This window comes from Mirounga angustirostris, unplaced genomic scaffold, assembly GCF_029215605.1.
Source record: "Mirounga angustirostris isolate CCGP_5_RB_7025 unplaced genomic scaffold, mMirAng1.0.hap1 SCAF_15, whole genome shotgun sequence".
NCBI lineage: Eukaryota > Metazoa > Chordata > Mammalia > Carnivora > Phocidae > Mirounga > Mirounga angustirostris.
The window spans coordinates 20051893-20073990 of NW_026991723.1; positions in this window are offsets into that span (position 1 = coordinate 20051893).

Sequence of the window (22098 nt, forward strand, 5' to 3'; positions counted from 1 at the left end):
GCATCTGTTGGTGGAGGTAACGCCTTACATGCCATTCTCTTTTGCCTGTCCTTGGCACAGGCTCTTCTGTCCTCAAGGGGCCTTTGCCATGATTGTCTTCAACCTGAGATCTGAGCTGTAAGGTGGGATTCAGGTTGTCAGGAATGCTAAAGCTAAGGCCAGGAGAATTTCTTTAGAAGGCTGGGAGTAGTCTTTGCACTATGAGTTTCATGAGGTGATCCCTTCTTTAGTGCTTGGTAACTTCTTTGGGTACGGAGCTTATTTTCTTTCTTTCACGTCACTTACGCAAGACCCTGGATCTAGCGTAGTAATAACTAGTAACAAGAGGCTGATACAGGTTTGCTGAATAAATGGCCCCATTGGACAGGGCATTCTCCTTTCCATCTCTTGTTTCCTCACTTGTTGAGAAGGGTTGCTGCCCACAGCTTCTGTCAGCAAGAGACTGGGGACGGGGCTTAGCTGGGCAGTCTCGCCCTGCAAGGTTTAGCAGGAGGAGTTGGCTGTGCGCAGACTGGAATGGTTTATAGCCCTGAGCAGAAGGGGAAACCAAGAGCTGAGAAGGACAAATGCCAACCTTCTCTCACCTCCACACCCAAACTCCCAAGGCTTTCAGGAGATGGTGGGTTTCCCATAACCTAGACAATGGGGATGTAAGCCAGTCCTGCTAAAACTTGAAAGAATAAGGTGACTCCCAATCCTCAAAAAGTTGAAAATAGAGCTACCATATGACCCAGCAATGGCACTACTGGGTATTTACCCCAAAGATACAAATGTAGGGATCCGAAGAGGTATGTGCATCCTGATGTCTATAGCAGCAATGTCCACAATAGCCAAACTGTGGAAAGAGCCAAGATGTCCATCGACAGATGAATGGATAAAGAAGATGTGGTATATATATACAATGGAATATTATGCAGCCATCAAAGGAATGAGATCTTGCCATTTGCCACGATGTGGATGGAACTGGAGGGTATTATGCTGAGCGAAATAAGTCAAACAGAGAAAGACATGTATCATATGACCTCACTGATATGAGGAATTCTTAATCTCAGGAAACAAACTGAGGGTTGCTGGAGTGGGGGGTGGGGTGGGAGGGATGCGGTGACTGGGTGATGGACACTGGGGAGGGTATGTGTTCTGGTAAGTGCTGTGAATTGTGCAAGACTGTTGAATCTCAGATCTGTTCCTCTGAAACTAATAATGCAATATATGTTAAGAAAAAAAAAAAAGAATGTAGCAGGAGGGGAAGAATGAAGGGGGGGAAATCGGAGGGGTAGATGAACCATGAGAGACGATGGACTCTGAAAAACAAACTGAGGGTTCTAGAGGGGACGGGGGTGGGAGGATGGGTTAGCCTGGTGATGGGTATTGAGGAGGGAACGTTCTGCATGGAGCACTGGGTGTTATGCACAAACAATGCATCATGGAACACTACATCTAAAGCTAATGATGTAATGTATAGGGATTAACATAACAATAAAACAATTTATTAAAAAAAAAAAAGCAAATTCAGGCAGCTGACATTTGTGTTACAATGAATGTCAGAGAAGAAAACATTGTTTTGACTCTAAAGGCATTTCCCTCCAGCAAGCCCTAGGTTTGTGGGATTTTTTTTGTGTGTGTTTTTGTTCTTTTTCCGGTTTCTTTTGGTTTGGTGGAGAGGGAAACATTCAGAGTAGCACTAATATGGTGTCCAGCTTTCCGAACCAAAAAGAAACCAGACACCATGTGTTAAGTCAATGGTGGCTTAAAGAATTGGAAAATGGGAAGTTAAATAAATAGAGGGAATACTCCTTCTTGCAAGTTCCAGTTTAGCAAAACAGTTGCCCCTAAGGGGGAAAACATCACTTCCCTAATTATTCTAAGTCTTTATGAGTGAAACACTATTCTTGTCAGGGGTCCTGTTACTTCACCTTCATTCCCTTTATCCTCCTGCTTCTTGGTCCTGGATTAAATTCAAATTGATAAAATGCCTTTGCTAGCCACATTACTGCTGTAAAGACAGAACTGTCTGCTGTCAGGATGCACTTTTATTCTTTGAGAAAAACAAGCAGGAAGTGATGATGAAAACAGTTTGGAAACCAAAGCAAAAAAAAAAAAAAAAAGAGAAATAAATAAAAAAAATAAAAATGTATTACTGCAGGTGATCCGTGAACTAGAGGGGGGAAAGAAACCAAAAGATCCTGGGCTTTGATTCATACCTTCAGAGAGGTTTCCTTAATGACTGCTCTTTTGTGTCGCCAAAGCAGTGCTCATTTATCAGTCTGTGGTTTAATCCAAACCTATCAGGATGAAAATTCAAGGAGGGTGAAGGTTAACTGACTGACAGCCCGACTTGGAAACTCCAGAGTTGATAAATGTCTACAAAACTTGATGGAAAGGCGGAGAGGGGAAAAATCTCTCTCTTCGGAGCCACCGAAAACAAAGAGGGGCTTTGGGTGGGAGGGGTGAAGGGAGGGCCAATCCGCTGCAGACGCCAAGGGCACATTTTATTCTAACACAATGTTTAATTGCTGGTGAGTCAGAGGGAATTTCTGAACGGTCTCTCCTATGTGTCGATGCTGATGAATTTGTGGCAGGAAGTGTATTGTAGCCCAAAGCAAAGGGACTGATCATGGAAATAGAGTTGTTACCAAAATAGTAAGATGTCTCTAGCTGTATTGCCTTGCCAGCCTCCTCCTCCTCCCTGGGACCTTCTTTCTTTCTGCTCCCCCCCCCCCCCCCCGCCCCCAGTCGATGCTGGATGGGTCTTACTACCTCCTCCTTTCTCAAATATGTTTAGTTTCCCCTCTCCAAGTGCCCTTTGTGTAATTAGTCTGTTTATCCTGGTACATAGCACAATGGCTGGCATATAGTAGGTGCTCAATAAATATTTGCTCTTCTGTATTTGGAGCTGTTCTTTGATCACATTGGTTGCCTCTGGTATATTGCGCATTGATGGACACAGCCCTTCCCCGGCTGCTAAGCTTGGTGGGGTGGTTAAGAGCTCCCCTCTAGAATCAAACTCAAAGTGTTCTCCAGTAAGTTACTTAACTCTCTTGGCTGCGTTTTCTCCATTTATAATAGTGCCTACCTCATGGGGTCATTATGAAGATTAACTGAGTTCATATTTATTTATTTATTTATTTATTTATTTATTTATTTTAAGGATTTTTTTTTTTTAATTTATTTGACAGAGATAGCGAGAGCAGGAACGCAAGCGGGGGAGTGGGAGAGGGAGAAGCAGGCTTCCCGTCAAGCAGGGAGCCCGAGATACAGGGCTCGATCCCAGGACCGTGGGATCATGTCCTGAGCTGAAGGCAGATGCTTAACGACTGAGCCCCCCAGGCGCCCCTGAGTTCCTATTTTTAAAAGTGCTTAGAAGAAAAAAATGATTATTCTGGGAGACATGGCATGTGTGGATAAAGCTTTTCAGTACTGTAAAAGAATCACAATCTGGAAATTCCTTAAAAGGTAAAAGTTGCAAGTCTTCATAGAGAAGAGAAAAATGAAGGATTTGGCATGAGTGCCAACCCTCTGCTCTACCCTTTATGTCATCCTTTCTAGAATAATACCAATCTCACAAAATACACTGAAACCAGACTAAGAACTACTTAGCATTTAATCTTCAAAGATGATGTCCAAAAAGAATTTCTGCAGGGTCTCATGCATCACCTGTGCATGGTGACTGCCTTCTCGGCCAGATGCGTATGAGGCAGGTGACCTTCTGCTTGTAAATGAGTGAATGGTGGTAATGATAAATCAGGAGATATTTATGACCAGTTCCTTTTTAGGGTCAATACTGACATTTTTATCTGATTCATGGGTTGACTTCTGGTTTGGCACATGTCGTTCCAGTGGATTCTCTCATTTTCCCCTTCTCCTAATTAAAGAGTATCTTGCCCAGGGAAAAGACTAGATCTTGAATCAGGAAGATCTTGGCACTGGTTTGGCATCCCAAGCATGGAAAACAGGCTTTGCATTGCTAACATGTTCCATTTAAAAAAATTTTTTTATTAAGTTAGATAATTGTTTGGGCCCATCATTATTTCCTGACACACAGCAGTAACTTGAATGACAAATCCTTTGGGTGAGGACCACATGTGCATAAGCATGAGCAAGATGCTGTGGTAATAATTGGTGGAAGGGCTCAGTGGGGAGGAAGAGTTGGTGGATTGACTCTGGCATGCATCTCTCTCCAGAATCTTAGGGCCAATGCTCTGCTATGGGTTGGGCTGTCTCCACAGCACTGATCTGTCCCCCAGGACAGGCTCTGTGGAACCTTATCAGTTCTGAGCACTGGATTGTTGCCAGAGAGACCAAGGCATCCATTCCTCCTTACCCCTCTCTCACTCCATCCTCAAAGGCCAGAGTCCCCTGTAGACTTTATCTGGACACGGTGAGGAGTGCCCTACTGAATGCTGGCTGGGAGGGAGCCATGCTGTGCATCCTCACTCGGCCTTCAGTGTCCTCCCCAGCGTGGACTTGCCAATTTCCAGGTGATTAAGGGCATCATTTGACTATGTCCGATTTTTCTTCAGCTCTGTCATGAAAGTCAATTCCTGTAAGTAATTTGTCAGGAACAAAATTTCCTGAGATGATTTTTCGATATTCTCTTCATTTTCTTCAGAAGCTTTATATGACTGTGCTGTATTCACTTCAGAGTTTAGTATTTGGCTTATTTAGAGAAAAATATTATGATAATGACAGCAGCCAATGAACAAATGGTAATAACAGCAGAGACTGAAATATGAAAATTAATTAATAAGAAACAGGCAACAGGCCCAGCTGTCTTGAGCAATTTTGAAGGCATAACTGGAAATGTGGAAGATGTGCAAAGGAAGACTTAGGTGGAGGAGAAAACATGCTCCATTAACATGTACATTGCAGATGTGAGCTTTGTCAGCATTTCTTTCTTCTTACCATAAAGCTGAGGTTGGTATTACAAGATCACATCAATTATGTCAAATTAAAAAATGCCACGTGACCTGAGAGCTAGAGGAAGAAATTCCACTGGTAAAGGCATTGGGGATAATTTTATTAGCTTAATCTCAACATCATGTGATGCACTGTTCTGTCCAGTTGTGTGAGACTAAACCTATTTATGCTTTTGTATAACACATGGCATTATACCGAGACTTCCTTTTTTATTTGCAGAGAAACTCCCTTTGCCTTTCAAATAGGAAATAACAAAGCATCTATAATTCAGCAGAAACCCTTTATAAGTAGTATGACCACATGAATTGTCCAAGCTGGGTCACTTTGGAGAATGAAAGATGTTATTAATAATTATGCTGGAACAATAGACAGGAACCAAAATTGTCCCAGGCGAAGTAGGATATGTGATTATCCAAATTATAAGGCTAGAACATAGAGGCTAGGATTTGTATTGGTCTTAGGAAGATAACTAAAACGTTATCAGAGTTCTTCTTTATATCTTACAGTGTTTTGGGAGAGATGAGTTGATTCATAGTAGAGCCAATTTTACTATATTATATTTAGTCCCTTAATAATGAGTAGCTAAGGGTATATTTCCATCCATTATGAACTTTTCCTTGGTTCTTAATCATTTTTTTTTAACCCTCTGGCATCTGCACACTTGATTTTACTTTCATTCAACAATTTGTCCTCCTAATGGAGATTACTGGGATATTAGAGTGATTTCCCCCACGATTTTGGATGGAGTCTGAGGGTTTTGCTGCAATAGGCACAGGGCTCGAACATAGAACTTCCAGAATAATATTTGTAGTCTTCCAAGAATTAGAGCCACCAGTTTCTGTAGAGGTGAAACCTACAGTGCTCTGTTCTGTTCAACCATCCATGCAATTGTTCACTGGTGAATGGGGTCAGGAAATCTCTCTCCTGGGCTCCTCAGAGCAATGCATTATGGTGCCAAGGATTTGGCTTCTCTTTCACCTCACTATGAATGCCAAATCCAAACCATCAGCACACGATGACCTTCAACAGCTCAGGAAAACATCACTTGGTTAGGCTGAGACCCAATGTGGGCAATTCATTTAATAAAGAAGTAGAAATCTTCCCTCGATGCTGAATGGCTTCAGTTTGACCTCTCTATCTTGAACTTTAGTCTCTCTCATTATTTTGAATGGAGAGAGTGTGGTTGACTGCACACAATTGCTGACCATCTTACAAATTGAGAGACATCTGGCCTCGGAAAAATCAGAAAGACTGCTCAGGATGACAGATAATTATCTGTTGGCTACTCTTGTCCCAGAGCAATTTGATAGTGCTGACTTTTTCGCACACCTGGAAATACTTCTCTTCTAAACTTCCACCTCAGCTAACCCTGAGCTCTGTGCTGGACCTTGGAGATTTCCCGGGCTTCATCTCCAAGGGCCGCTTTTTCAAAGAAGCTGTCCTCTTGGCTGGAGGGAGGAAATTCTATGACTTTCTCTGTAGACTTCCTGACAATTGGAAACAGTAAGGGAACATTAAAACTCTGACATAAATAATTCAGCACTGATTTTCCTTGAGTTTCATAACCAATATTAGTTTCCTTCACTTTCTTGTCATTACTCCCATGTCCTTTACTGGGAGGAATAACCTTCCCCTTGTACCTGCCATGGATTTGGTCCAGTCGCGTGTTGGGGCAGCAGCAAGGAGAAATTGATGATAACTTCACTGCTACAGCCTTTTGTGCCCCCTAAAATGCTTATAAGAGTCTCCTTCTATTTTTAAGCTCCATATCACAGGGTTTGATTTTTTTTTCCCTATCTTTAAAATTTTTAATGTTTTAATATCGTGTGTTGCTGGGGCCACTTTCCCCCCTAAAGAGAAAGCATGGTTGTAATAAAGAAGGTCTGACACGCTTTTTATAAAAGCTCTTCTCGGCTAGGGCTGGGCCTCTGCTGTTAGATCTCTGCCAATTTCTTCTTTTGTGGCATTAATAACGTGGGTAACCGAAAATATTCCCTCTCACCTCTTGAATTGCCTTTTATAGTTAACTGATTAATGAAATATAAGTAATTATGAAAATGTGGGCATGGGAGCTAAGAGGAAGAAGAGAATCTGCAACCGTTTCATCAACCTGCAATGAACTCTTTCCTTTTATAGATTACCTGTCAACTAAAAAAAAAAAAAAATCATTTAAAAATTCTGCATGACTCAGTGAGAAAGATTATGAACTAATTCTTTAAAAGGAAGCTATGCGTTTCTGGGGAGGGGCAACTATAGTTCTAGGTTATCTTCTCTGATAGAAGTCAGAGCTGCCTAATTTTTCCTTTTTCTTCTCTTCTTTTGCTTTCTCCCCTTTTTTTTTTTTTTTTAACCCCCTTCATCTTTCTTTCTGCCTTGCTTCTCATGTTTCCTAATGGCCTGCTATACACCAGGAATTCTAAGTATAGAGCTGGCTGGGGATCAGGGGTGGGGAGAGGAGGACGAGGAAGCCACAGCCCCACCATTAATGAGCTGTCCAGAGAAAAAAATGAAAGCAACAAGGCAGTTGTGGCAGGTGTGATCACAGAAGCCACGCCAGGTATGGTTGGGAGCTAGAACAGGGGTGGGTGGGAAGAGGAGGGTACCCTTTGCCTTGGGTGGGGAAGTTTTCATTGAGAAGGTGATTTTTGAGCCGGATTTTGCTTGATGAGTAGGAGCTTCAGTGGGTTAAGAGACAGAGTTCAGAAGAGGGAGAGGTTGTGTTCTACTGATGCAGCTAGAGAAAGTGCTCCTGAGTTAGAAGGACTTACATTGCAGGAGGAGCAATGTGGAGTGCTGAGGGAATCTTGAGTGAGAGGAGGAGGAGCAGGGGCAAAGGTGTGGGGCCTGGACAGCACATGGATTGTTGTCAGGAGTGAGGGGGACACTAACAGTCATTATAAATTATTGCTAATACTTGTGAAATCAGGAAAAGTTGCTGTAATTAGGCCCATTTCAAACAAGGAAGGGAGGGAGGGTTTTCTGAGGGTCTTTGGATGCTGTATTAGGGGATTGTGTCAGGGCTAAAATATGCTGGGGTGAAAAACAACCTCCCAACAGCAATTCTTTAAGACAAAAAAACCCCCAAAAAACAGATGTCACAAATCATGAATGCTGCTTGTCCAGTGGGGGTGGGAGGAGTGTCGTCTTATAGCTGTCATTCAAGGGCTCAGGTGGAGAGAGGTACCACCATTAACTTCTGACACTGAGTTCTCAACACAGTCTGCTGAGGTTTGCCTCAGCAGGGGCAAGAGGATGCTGGAGGGTTGAGCTGTGGCAAGTACCTGCGTTGGCCAGAAGTGATACACGTTATTTCTGCTTACACTTTATTGTCGAGGACTAGTCAGACGGCTGCACTTAGCTTCCAAGGGCAGAAGAATACTAATCCCCCACGTGGATACAAGAATGAGATATTGGAGGGCATGAGTAATATCTACCACTGGGGTGTGGTACTGCCAACACATTCCAGTGTACCTCCTCCAAGACTGAGGCACTACTGGGTATTAGGCTCTTGTTTCTTCCCTCATTCTTCATTCTATGATATGGGGGTTGGGATGCTGCAAACCACATTTCTGTTTTGTCAGTTTGCTCCCTTTTAGGTTCTGCCAACCGGAAAGGCAGGGGGAGGGAGCAAGAACTTGCTCCTTCCTATTTGTCAGCTGATTTTGCTATCGTTACCCCAGTGGCTTTTCCAATAGTAATTGGTTCCAATTCCTTGCTTCTCTTCACACTTCCAAGCCAGTGTCACCATGCCTCTCAGATGTGGCCACACCGGCCAGGCAGCACCCCTCCTCAGAGGTCTGTGTCCTATCCCAGGGGCCTTTCCTCCAAGTGCCCGAGGAATCAGCATTGGCACCTCCTCAGAGGTCTGGGTCCCAGGTCCCACAGGCTCCCCCCGGGACTTCTAGGTCTGTTAACCCCAGCTTCTCCCCTTTGATCCTCAGCCCCAGCAGTGGAAGCTGCTTCCTGAAGTATCTATCTCTGTGACCACAGTGTTTCTTCTTTCTTTTTCAGTCCTCCAATACTGCTTGAGCCAATTTCCTTTTTTAAATTCTCTGCTAAAATAGCTAGAGTGGTTTATTTGTTGCTTGGACCCTAATTTATAGAGCTACCATGGATTAAACTTCATCATAATGCAAGCATACATTGTCAAGAAAATGGTGGTGTTCACAGTTTGAAGTAAAATGATGATATAGATGAGTAATAAGCTAAAAGCAAGGACTATTTAAAAATGGATTTTCATCCACTACTGTTAATGTTGAATCTAACCACAAGTAAAGAAGAGCTTTCTGAATGCAGGTATTTTTCTACTTGGTTCCTCACTGTACCCTCAGAGCCTAGAAGAGCATGTGGCATGTAATAGACAATCAATGTGTGTGTTAAAGTAATGAGTAAATAGTAACTAATTGTGCAAAACAGATTGCACAAATTGGGAAACTCCTTATTCTTGTAGTTACAGTAAAAATGGCTAATGTTATATATGGTAAATAATAATATGCATCCCTTTGCCAGCCAATACTATTGGAAAGCCCAGAGAAAACACTGCTGATCATTTGAGGAAACAAGTATTAAAATAGATGTGGAATGTTTGCTATACGGCTGCCTCAAAGTACAGATAGCTTTATCATGTCTCAGGTTATGGTATTTATTAGGTTCAGTTTCAATGTGGAAAAAACAAAACTATGTTGTGATCCATAAAATAGACTATATCAAATAAGATATTTTGTATAGATTAATTCACTTCTATTTTCTGGAAAAGCTGAGTAAGTGTAGCTGTTTTGACTGGAATTTAAAAAAAATAGCGTTCTGGAGGAAGATAGGATTCAGAGGAAGACCCACAAGTGAAATTCATTCTCTTTCATAAGCAGAAGCGTTGCAGAAGAAGTTGAAGCTAGATATGGCCAAAATGCTACACGATGTCACTGATGTGGTTAATTTTTTCTTTATAAGTCTTTAAATACTGCATCTTCATGGTGTTTGTAATGAGATGGAGGGTGACCATGAAAATAATTTTGATCACATGGGAGTTTTTTCTTGATCCTGTGGCAAATTGCCTGAGACAGAGGTAAAGTAAAAGAGGAGTTATACTTTATTCTTTTACAAACACACAAGTGTTCCAAATTTGCTGACATTTCATGTGATAACAAGTAGCTCTCTTCAGTACATTATTTAGAAGGTATTTAAAAAATACTCTTAATTGGCCCTTTCAGCAGAAAGGTGATATTTCAATAGTGAATGAGAAAGTAAATGCTTTTTAAAAGATACTTATGTTATGAAAGAGCATCTTGAAAAATGGCATTTAGAAAGGTTATAATTGTTGACTGATTTTGTTGCTGAAAGTGGTCTAAATAGTCTATTGGTATACTTAAAATTGGAACAAAATTTTCTGACTTGGTGAATAATATCACACATGTTCAAAACAGTTTTTTAAAAATAAGAATGCAACACTTTCTGATTACTTTGTAGAAACAAATGATTGAATTCTGGAAGGATAAAAATTTACTAGCTAAATGTTCATACCAATCTTTACCTAATTAGAGAATGAGATTGGAAAACATGTCAGATTTTGTTAAGTGTAAGGAGCTGTTGCATTTGGATCTATATACCTTGCTGAGGTACGTTTTTTAAGTAAGACAGCTAAATATTGAAAAAAACTTGAGTTGAAATTCAGATATTCTTTTTTTTTTTTAAAGATTTTTATTTATTTATTTATTTGAGAGAGAGAATGAGATAGAGCATGAGAGGGGGGAGGGGCAGAGGGAGAAGCAGACTCCCCGCTGAGCAGGGAGCCCGGTGCGGGACTCAATCCCAGGACTCCGGGATCATGACCTGAGCTGAAGGCAGTCGCTTAACCAACTGAGCCACCCAGGCGCCCGAAATTCAGATATTCTAATTGTTGTATCTCAAAGTGTTAAATTGGGATTTTCATAGATAATGAAACACTTTAATCACCTTGCTCTCATTAAAAATATCCTTTATGTTCTATTTTAGTGAGATTAAATACAGTTTTGTATCATTAAAAATAAAATACTAAAATATTGATAAAATATTAAAGCACTAATTTATATCAGACCTTAATAATTGAAGATGTTGTAATTTCTAGAGAAAATCCTGAAATATTAGAATAAGAACATATACTTAACAAGCTAATTGAGGGGAAAAATGGAATAATATATATATACACAATGCACTTGAAGTAAGACAAGGAGAGAAAGAGCATCATATGGAGAAATAAATAGGAAGCAAATAGTAAGATGGTAGATTTAAACCTAGATTTATCAATGATTATATTAAATGTAAATGGATGAAATACTCTCGTGTTTACTGACTAGATTAAAAAAATTTAAAAGTATGCTACTTTATAAGAGATACACAAGATATAAGGATACAGGAAGAACGGCACACAGGTGGAACAATTCTAAATTTTATGCAAATTTTATATGCAAAGTATTATATCTCTTCGGGCTCTATTTATATGTCTCTATATCATCTACCTATCTACCTACCTATCTACCAAAGACAAATCCTCACATTTAGGAAATTTTAACACACTTCTCTCAGTAACTGAAAGAGCAAAAAACCAAGAATGAATAGGGATATAGAATATTTGAATAATATATGTAACAAATAGGGCTATACATGAACACACACACACTCCTATACCTTCAAATGAGAGGATATACATTTGATTCAAGTGCACATGGATCACTCACAGGGTTATAAATCAGGTCTCAACAAATTTCAAAAGATTTAGAACATTTATTTTCCACAATAGAATTAAACTAGAGGGGCGCCTGGGTGGCTCAGATGGTTAAGCATCAGCCTTCGGCTCAGGTCATGATCCCAGGGTCCTGGGATCGAGCCCCACATCGGGCTCCTGGCTCAGCGGGGAGCCTGCTTCTCCCTCTCCCTCTGCCTCTCCCCCTGCTCATGCTCTCACTCTGTATCTCTGTGTCTCAAATGAATAAATAAAATCTTAAAAAAAAAAAAGAATTAAACTAGAAATCTTTAAGAGAGAACTAGAAAAATCCCCTTGTGTTAAACACTTCTAAATTATCCATGTATCAAAAGGAAAATCACAATGAAAACTAGAAAATATTTTAAGCTGAGTGATAACAAAAATGACATATCAGAACTAGTGGAATATAGCTAAAGCCATGTGTAGAGAATGTATTGTCTTAAATGTCTATATTAGAAAAGAGTAGTGGCTAAACATTAGAATATTCTCTCATGAAGTCAGCAAAAGAATAGCAAATTAAAAGTTACTGAGTGGCGAAAATAATAAAGGTAAATTCAGAAATAAATGACATATAAAATGAATACACCATAGAGAAGAATCACAAAGCTAAACATTTTTTTTGAGACTAATAAAATGTATAAGTCCCTGACAAACTGTAGAAGACAGAAGACCAATAGCAGAAAAGAAAATGGTGCATCACTATACAGTTTAATGCATATAAATTTGAAAATTGTGATATAATAGAGAAATTTATTTTCCACAACTACCAAAACTACCACTAGAGGAAATAGAATGTTTAGCACAGTCCTTTATTTATAAAACATTGAAAAAAAAGGGAAGACCTAAATAAATGAAGAAATATATTGTGTTGAGGAATTGGAGGAATAATTATGAAGATGTCATTCTCTCCAAGTTGATCTGTAGACTCAAGACTATATTTGTCAAAACCCAGAATATTCTTCTTCTTAATGTGTGCCTTTGTGGAAACTGAGAACCTGATTCTAAGATACTTACAGAAATGCAAAGGACCAAGAGGAGCAGAGCAATCAGGTAGATAGGGATGATTTTGCTTCATATGATAATGTATTATAAAGGTATAATAATCAAGATATTGTGCATTTGCACACAGATGTATACACTAATGGATTAGAATAGAGTCCAGAATGAAACCTATGAGTAAATGTGCACTTAATTTACTGCAACGTTTTCACTTAGGGCCTTAGGGAAAGAACAGTTAGTTTTAAATAAGTGGTGCTGTGTCAATTGTATAGCCACATGAAAAATAGAAAACTTCTACCTCATACCAGTACAAAAATCACGTCCAGATAGATAGTAGGCATAAATGGTACAATAGAAAGTAACTTAGGGGAATAACTTCATGACCTGGGAATAGGCAGAGACTTTTAAAGAGGATACAAAAAACACTTACTATAAAGGAAATGGTTCCTAAATTTGTCCATATAAACATGAAGAATTTCTGTGAATAAAAAAAAAATCTGTTCACAGACTGAAAAATACACAAGCCACAATCTGGGAGGAGATATTTGGAACATATAACCAAAAAGAGTTTGTATGATAAATTCCTTCAAGCCAGCTCACTGGCAAAAATGGGTAGGGGACATGTAGGAGGCCTTCACAAAAGATACTATAAAGAAATGGAAAGGGACTGAATCTCAGTAATTAGGAAAATGTAATTTTAAATGCTTATATTTAAAATGTTTTAAAAATCACAATTCATGAGAAAGACTAAATTTATAGACTAACACTAACAAGAGTTGGAGAGAATATAGAGCAACTAGAATTCTCATTAATGCTGGTAGGAGTGGAAGCTAGTCAACTACTCTGGAAACTGTTTGGAACATACCCACTTGTATAGGCTACCCAATAACTTAGTAATTTCACTCCTAGGAATATATCCAACAAAAATGCATACATATATTTACACATTTATACACACACACACACACAGACACACACACCTGTGATATGTAAAATAAACGTTCATAGAAACATTTGTCAGTAATAGAAAATGGAAAACCGCTGAAATGTTCATCAATAGTATTTCATGGAATTCTATACAGTAATGAAAATGAGGTTTTGCTGTATGTGACATGGATTAATCACACAAACTTAAGGTCTGGCAAAAGGAACTAGACTTAAAGAATATGTATATGTTCAAAACACTTAAAACTAATCTATGGCATTAAATGCCAGAATATTTGTTGCCTGTGATAAAGAGTGAAGATACAGATTTCAAAAGGACACAAGTAGGGCTTCTAGGGGGGCAATTATTATTCTATTTGTTGACCAGGGTGGTAGTTATATAGATATGTCCAGTTTTTGATAATTAAACCGTGTACTTATGATTTGCACATTCTTCTCTATGTATATTACTCTTTAAAATGTTTATTTCAAAAGAAAAGAGGGAGTATTAGACATTATGGTGGACATACGAATTATTTTCTATCCTTGTCCTCTCTAAACAATCCTCTCTAGTCCAATGTGGATTTGGTTCTTGGAGAACTGCTGTGTGGTGGTGGTGGTGGTTGTGTCCTCTGTGGCCTGATGGAACCATTGTTCCCAGAAGGACATATACAGGGAGATACCAGGAGCATTTGCAGAAGAGAGTAGAGTAAAGCTTTACTTGTGGGGCTGGTCTTTGAGAAGCTGCACAGGGTTTGGGTTCTTGCCTAAAGACATGACACTAGGTCCTAGAGTTTTCTGGTTACATGAGTGGTGTGCTAGAGCCAGCTCATGCTAGATGACAGGCTGATTGTTAAATGTTCACAGATGTGTTTTAATTTAATTTTTTTACATAAATTTTATATTTTTTCCCCAGCTTTATTGAGCCATATAACATTATGTAAGTTTAAAGTAAACATTGTGATGATTTGATATATGTATATATATTGCAGAATTATTACCACAGCAAGTTTAGTTAAGACACCATCACCTCACATAGTGACCATTTTTTTGTTTGTGTGGTAAAAACTTTTAAGATTTACTTTCTTATATACATTCAAGGATACAATACAGTATTGATTTTTGGATATTGATTTTGCATCCTTCAACTTTACTGAATTTATTAGTAATGGCAGTTTTGGGGGCTTTCTATATGTAAGATCATGTCATTTGCAAGCATAGTTTTCCTTCTTTTCTGATCTGGATGCCTTTTATTTTTCTTGACTGATTGCTCTGGTGAGGACTTTTAGTACTATATCAAATAGGAATGGTGAGGGTAGGCATCCTTGCCTTGTTCTAATCTTGGAGGAAAAGCTGTCAACCATCCATTGTTGAGTATGATGTTAGCTGTTGGCTTGTCATATATGGCCTTTATAATGTTGAGTTATGTTTTTCTATATTCAATTTGTTGAGGGTTTTTGTTTTTTGTTTTCTTTTTAATTTGTACCTCTTAACCCCTACACCTATTTCACCCTCCCACCACCCTCTCCCCTCTGGCAACCACCAGTTCTCTGTATTTGTGAGTCTGTTTCTGTTTGTTGTTTATCTGTTTTGTTTTTTTTAGATTTCATGTATAAGCAAAATCATATGGTGTTTTTTTCATTTTTTATCATAAAAGGATATTGATTTTGTCAAAAATGTCTTTTCCGTAGCTAGTGAGATGATCATATGATTTTATCTTTCATTCTATTAATGTGATGCGTCACATGTATTGATTTGCATATGTTGAGCCATCCTTGCATCTCAGGGATGAGTCCCACTTGTTTATGTTGTATATTCCTTTTAATGTGCTATTGAATTCAGTTTGTATTTTGATTAGAAATTGTATATCTATATTCATCAGGCATATCAATCTGTAGTTTTCTTATAGTGTCCTCATCTGGATTTGGCATCAGGGCAATGCTGACCTCATTAAATAAGTTTGGGAATATTTCCTCCTCTTCAATTTTTCAGAAACATTTGAGAATTGGCATTAATTATTCTTGAAATATTTGGTGGAATTCACCAGTGACGTCATCTGGTCCTGGGCTTTTCTTTGTTGGGAGTTTTTTGATTACTGACTAAATCTGCTTACTCCTTATTGGTATGTTCAGATTTTCTATTTTTATTTCTTCACTATTCAGTTTTGGTAAGTTAGGTTGTGTGATTATGAGAATTTATCCATTTCTTCTAGGTTGTTCCATTTGTTGGTCTATAATTATTCATGGTATTCTATTATGATCCTTTGTATTTCTGTGGTATCTGTTGTAATGTCTCTTCTTTTGGATTTATTGATTTGCATTCTTTTTTTCTCTTGGTTAGTCTAGCTAAAAGTTTGTCATTTTTGTTTATCTTTTCAAATGAGCAACTCTTTTGTTATTCTTTCCTATCTTCTCTTTCATTTATTTTTGCTGTCATTTTTATTATTTCTTTCCTTCTAACTAGGTCTGCATTCAAGAGGGGCTGCTGGTTGGGCTTTCTGATTGAGCAGGGCTGCAGGCTTTGCTCTAATTTCTCCTGATTGGGTGGGGCCTCAGGCTGTCCTCCCCAGTTTGCTAGGGCCAGTGGCTGGACTCTGTGTTTAGGTGGGGTTATAGGCTAGCCTGCCTGGTTGGACCAGGGCCTCAGGCTGTGCTCTATGATCAGGCGGGGCTGTAGTCTATGCCCCCAAGTTGGGCAGGACTATAGGCTGGGCTTTGCAACCAGGTAGACTGCAATCAGCTAGCTGCACTCTGCTGTTGGGTGAAGTTATTTGATGGGGCTCTCTGGGTGTGGCCTCCAGCTGTACCTCCCGATTGGGCAGGGCTAGAGACTGGGCTCCCTGCTCAGGTGGGGCAGCAGGTTAGTCTCTGTGTTTGAACTATGGATGTCATGTCTGGGCTTCCTGCCTGGACCAGGCCACAGGTAGTGTTCAGTGATTGGCAGGGCTCTATTCTAGGTTCCACTGAAAGTTGAGGTTGTAGGCTGTGTTCTTTGAGCAACACTATAAACTATGCTTGAGGCTTCACTGTTAAGGATGCCTGTTTTTGGGGGGCAGGGGCTATGCTCAACAATTAGGTAGGGCAGCTGGCTTGGATCTCCACCAGGGTGGCTCTGAAGATATATTCTACAGCTGCAGATCAATTGTGGCCATGTTTCCCACAGGAGTGAGACTGGAGGCTATGGTCAGCAGTTGAGTGGGACTGGGAATTTGCTCCCCTGCCTGGGCGGGATGTAGGATGTGCTTCATGCTGCCCAGAGGGGTGAGACTGAAGACCATGCTCTACAGTTGGGCAGGATTGTGAATTTTCTCCTCTGTCCAGGCAGGGCTGAGGAATGGACTTGACAGCTAGTATGGTCCTTTGGCTGGGGATCCAAATCAGGCAGAACTGTCAACTGAGCTCCCTAGCTAAATAGGACCACTGGCTTGGCTTTGTAGATGGGCAGAGCCAGTGGCTGGGATTTTTGCTCCAGTGCTACTGTAAGCAGGAATATGGGCTGCCAAGATGTGAGTTCCAGTTATAGTAGGTCTCATCTCGCCCCTCCTCTGTCTATATCTGATCCCCGGTGATTGAACTCCACAGATTCCCCTAGGGATCCCTGTGAGGTGAGACCCGAGTGAGCCTTCTGTGAAGTGTCCCACTGCACATCCCCCTTGAGTTTGCTTTTTCCCACTGGAGAAACTATAGGCCCAAGAGGCCCCATCCATGTGGTGCTGTGCTGGTCTGGCAAAGGGGGTGGCATTCGGTCAAAGTGTAGCTGCTCCCCTTTCCCCTCTAATGTGGTCCTTCTCAGTCTCTATTGTCCAGGGTGAGTACTTTGGCCTCACTCTTGGATTTTGGAATTTTCACAATAGTGTCTTACATTTCCTCCACTCTTGTGGAGATTCACAGGAAACACCAAAAATTCTGAGAAGTCCTTCAGTGAGGAAGGCAGTTTAGCTTCATATTAAGCCCAGTATTTCCAAACCTTTTTACCACTGACTCTTCTTTCTTTCTGTAAATATTGATTTTACAGTTTGGAAAATGCTTAGAGATTGATTAACCAGACTCATTTGAATGCTACATCATTTATCTTTATTTTTATTTTTTTAAAAGATTTATTTATTAGAGAAAGAAAGAGCACAAGCGGGGGGCAGGGGGACAGAGGGAGAGAGAGAAACAGGCTCCTAGCTGAGCAGGGTGCCCCACATTGGGCTCAATCCCAGGACCCTGAGATCATGACCTGAGCTGAAGGTAGGCGCTTAACTGACTGAGCCACCCAGATGCCCCAGAATGCTGCCTCTTTTATAACCAGGTCCCATGGGTTCAAATACAGTCTACTGTTCACCTTGATCTTATAAGAGGCATCTTTTGGTATCAGTGCTCAGACTCTTATTTTTTTAAGTTTTTTTTTTTTTTTTTGACAGAGCACAAGCAGGTGGAGCAACAGGCAGCGGGAGAGGGAGAAGCAGGCTCCCCACTGAGCAGGGAGCCCAATGCGGGGCTCAATCCCAGGACCCTGGGAACATGACCTGAGCCGAAGGCAGACACTTAACCAACTGAGTCACCCAGGGGCCCCTAGACTCTTATTTTCTTACACAGAAGCAAATATTCAATTAAGGGTTACAAGTAAATCAGTCAGTGACTGGATTCATTGGAATGACTGAGATTCTCCTTGGGTATTCTGTTGCCAACATCCTGTACTTGGCTTATTCTAGGGGTTCCAATGCTTTGGACCCTGAATCTTCTTACTGCAAACCAGTTCCAGGACATTTTAGGCTTGTGATAAGGATGGAAATCTCTATGAAGGAGCTTTGCTTGGTTTCCAGTAATATCACCCTTGTGATTTTCATCATTGTGGAAACATTTATTTTTATTTATTTATTTCTTTTAAAGATTTATTTATTTTAAGAGAAAGCATGAATGGGGGGGAGGGGTAGAAGGAGAGAATCTCAAGCAGACTCCCCACTGAGCACAGAGCCCAGTGCCCAGAGATCCCACCACCCAGCGATCCCACCACCCTGAGATCATGACCTGAGCTGAAATCAAGAGTCAGATGCTCAATTGACTGAGCCATTGTGGAGACATTTAAACACTTTCTCAAAGGTCATGTGGGAAAATATGATGGAAGGTATGTTCACTGATTGTTTTTGCAACATAACTGGAAATGTCTTTCAATCTCTACTTATAAATTTTTAGCAAATACTGTAGTATCTTGAGGACATTTTTCTTTTCTTTTTTTTTTTTTTAAGATTTTATTTATTTATTTGAGAGAGAGAATGAGAGACAGAGAGCATGAGAAGAAGGAAGGTCAGAGGGAGAAGCAGACTCCCTGCTGAGCAGGGAGCCTGATGAGGGACTCGATCCCGGGACTCCAGGATCATGACCTGAGCCGAAGGCAGTCGCCTAACCAACTGAGCTACCCAGGCGCCCGAGGACATTTTTCTTTTTTTTTTTTTCATTTTTTTATTCTTATGTTAATCCCCATACATTACAACATTAGTTTTAGATGAAGTGTTCCATGATTCATTGTTTGTGCACAACACCCAGTGCTCCATGCAGAATGTGCCCTCCTCAATACCCACCACCAGGCTAACCCATCCTCCCACCCCCCTCCCCTCTAGAACCCTGTTTGTTTTTCAGAGTCCATCGTCTCTCATGGTTCGTCTACCCCTCCGATTTCCCCGCCTCATTCTTCCCCTCCCGCTACCTTCTTCTTCTTCTTTTTTTTTCCTTAACATATATTGCATTATTTGTTTCAGAGGTACAGATCTGAGATTCAACAGTCTTGCACAATTCACAGCGCTTACCAGAGCACATACCCTCCCCAGTGTCTATCACCCAGTCCCCCCATCCCTCCCACCCCAACCCCCACTCCAACAACACTCAGTTTGTTTCCTGCGATTAAAAATTCCGAGGACATTTTTCTTAACATGTATTATGGTCATGTAAATCCTCAAGATGAGAATAGATCATAAACAACTGATCTGATCCTAACCCAAATAATATCCTTAACTCTGGGCATCTGATCTCTTTTGAATAATTCATGTGACAGAGGACTGAGGAATCTGGCCTTTTTCATAAGGTATCCAGTTGTTAGAAAGTTTTTATTTATATTGATTCATAATTCATCTCCCTGTAACTTCCACCCATTAGTTCTAGGGTGCCATCTGGGGCTGCATTAAAAGACATTTTATTCCTCTTTTCCTTGGGAGTTCTATAGTATTTGTAAAGTCCACTATGCAATTCTCTTTAGGTTCTTCTCTTTTTCAGTCCACTGACCTCAGATGTCCTTTGTATTTTCTCGTGATTTCTTGCCAAACTATAGATCTTGTCTGCATGGATTTTCATTTGTAATCATTACTCTTGATTTGACCCTTAGGAGAAAATTAAATACTCCAGGGAAGATGCAGTTGGTGCCCTCTAGCAAGAGATCTTCCTTTTGGGGCAGCTGGGTGGCTCAGTCATTGAGCGTCTGCCTTCGGCTCAGGTCATGATCCCAGGGTCAGGGGATCGTGCCCCGCATTGGGCTCCCTGCTCAGCGGGAAGCCTGCTTCTCCCTCTCCTGCTCCCCCTGCTTGTGTTCCCTCTCTCGCTGTGTCTCTCTCTGTCAAATAAATAAATAAATTCTTAAAAAAAAAAGAAGAGATCTTCCTTTTGTGAGACACCAAAATTCTTCTGTAGGGTTATACTGAACCACTGGGCTTATAGCTAAGATCTCTAGTATTTAATTTTGTACAATAGCTGCTAATTGAGACACATCTTCTCCATCCTATCCTTTTACGGTCTTACTCATTTCCATCTGCTAAGATTGGGCCCACCATCCTTGTCTATTGCTCTGCTTTGAGAATTTGCTTCTTTCATCCAACTTACCATTTTTTTCAGTTTTGTTTCATCTGTAAATTAGATCAGTTAGATATTAATACCTTTGTTCAAATAATTAATGAAAACATTAAACATGAAAAATTAAAATGGTATTTTTTTCTTTTATAACAATTGAAAGTATGACAGTCTGGTCACATGGAGCTTTTGCAGTCAATGGTTTTTATTCTGTTTTATGAGATTATATAGGGATTGTGTTTAATAATTCTAATGGTTTATGTATTTTGGATCCTTAATAACTATTCAGTGTAATGCCTCAAAGTGCTAATCATTCATTAGGCTCTAGTATTTAAATATTGAACTTCTAAAAATTAAATGAGAATGAGTATGTCTAATACTTATTAACAAGGATGTCAGGAAGCATAATTATTTGGAATCCAAATTTTTAAAATAAAAAAGGAATATTGAGTGAAATTTAAAGTATCCTTACCAGGCTATTAATCTTGTTTGGTAAAATTTAAATTTGAAAGCCATCTTGATGACCATCATGATAAGTTTTTCATTTGTAATTCCTTAGGTTTATCAAGTAACTTAGGTGGAGAGGGCTTGGTGAAAGACTGAATGATAATTATATGATAATGATCCAAATGATAGTTTGGATCAGATGGATAGTGAGAAACCTAGCATGCTGTTGTTCATGGTGTTCACTTTTATTGTCTTCAAAATAGAATGAAAAGTTCTTAGCATATGAGGCACAAGAAGTGGACTGATAGCAACCTCTTTGATATACTTTAGCTCACATTTTATTTTATTTTTAAAAGATTTTATTTATTTATTTGACAGAGAGACACAGCGAGAGAGGGGACACAAGCAGGGGGAGTGGGAGAGGGAGAAGCAGGCTTCCCGCTGAGCAGGGACCCCGATATGGGGCTTGATCCCAGGACCCTGGGATCATGACCTGAGCCAAAGGCAGACGCTTAATGACTGAGCCACCCAGGTACCCCTAGCTCACATTTTAAAACACAAGATCGGCTCAAGTTTTAGGATGGAGGTTATTATATACTAGTAATAAGTGAGTCAGATCACATTGTTTCCCTGCTTAAATCATCCTATGACTGCTCATTTTTAATAAGCAAGAAATATAAGCTCAACTTGGAAGAGCTGATAGGATCAGCCCTTACTTTCCTTTCTGGCTTCATCTTCTCTCCTTGACTCAGCCACACTGCTTTCTTTCCCTTAAACAAAATGAGTCCATTTTGCCTAAAGACTTTGCACCAGCTACCAGCAAATGACCTCCCTATCAACTCTAGAGTTTGCAGTGACCTTTCTCTTAACGCTTTTCAGGTGTTAGCTCCAAAAGCACCTCCTCAGAGAGGACTTTCCTGACCACTCAATCAAAATAACTCTTCTTTCCTCCCCAGTTGCTCTTTATCTTACAACTTCTTTTTCCTCATGTCTCTTAGCATTACTGGAATCCATCTTGGTTTATTTGTTAACCATACCGTTTAAATTTCCATGAGGGTAGGGACTTTGCCTTAGTCATTGTCATAGTCCTTAGGCATGGCACATAGTAGGCATACAACAAATCTCTGCTAAATAAATGAATCAATTCTCTTTGGAATTAGTGTTTACTCCTTGCTGGTTCTTTTTTATTATTCTGGTTATTATTCTGGCTCCCTTTAACTAGCAGAGCAACAGTAAAAATGTTAGGAGAAAAGTCTG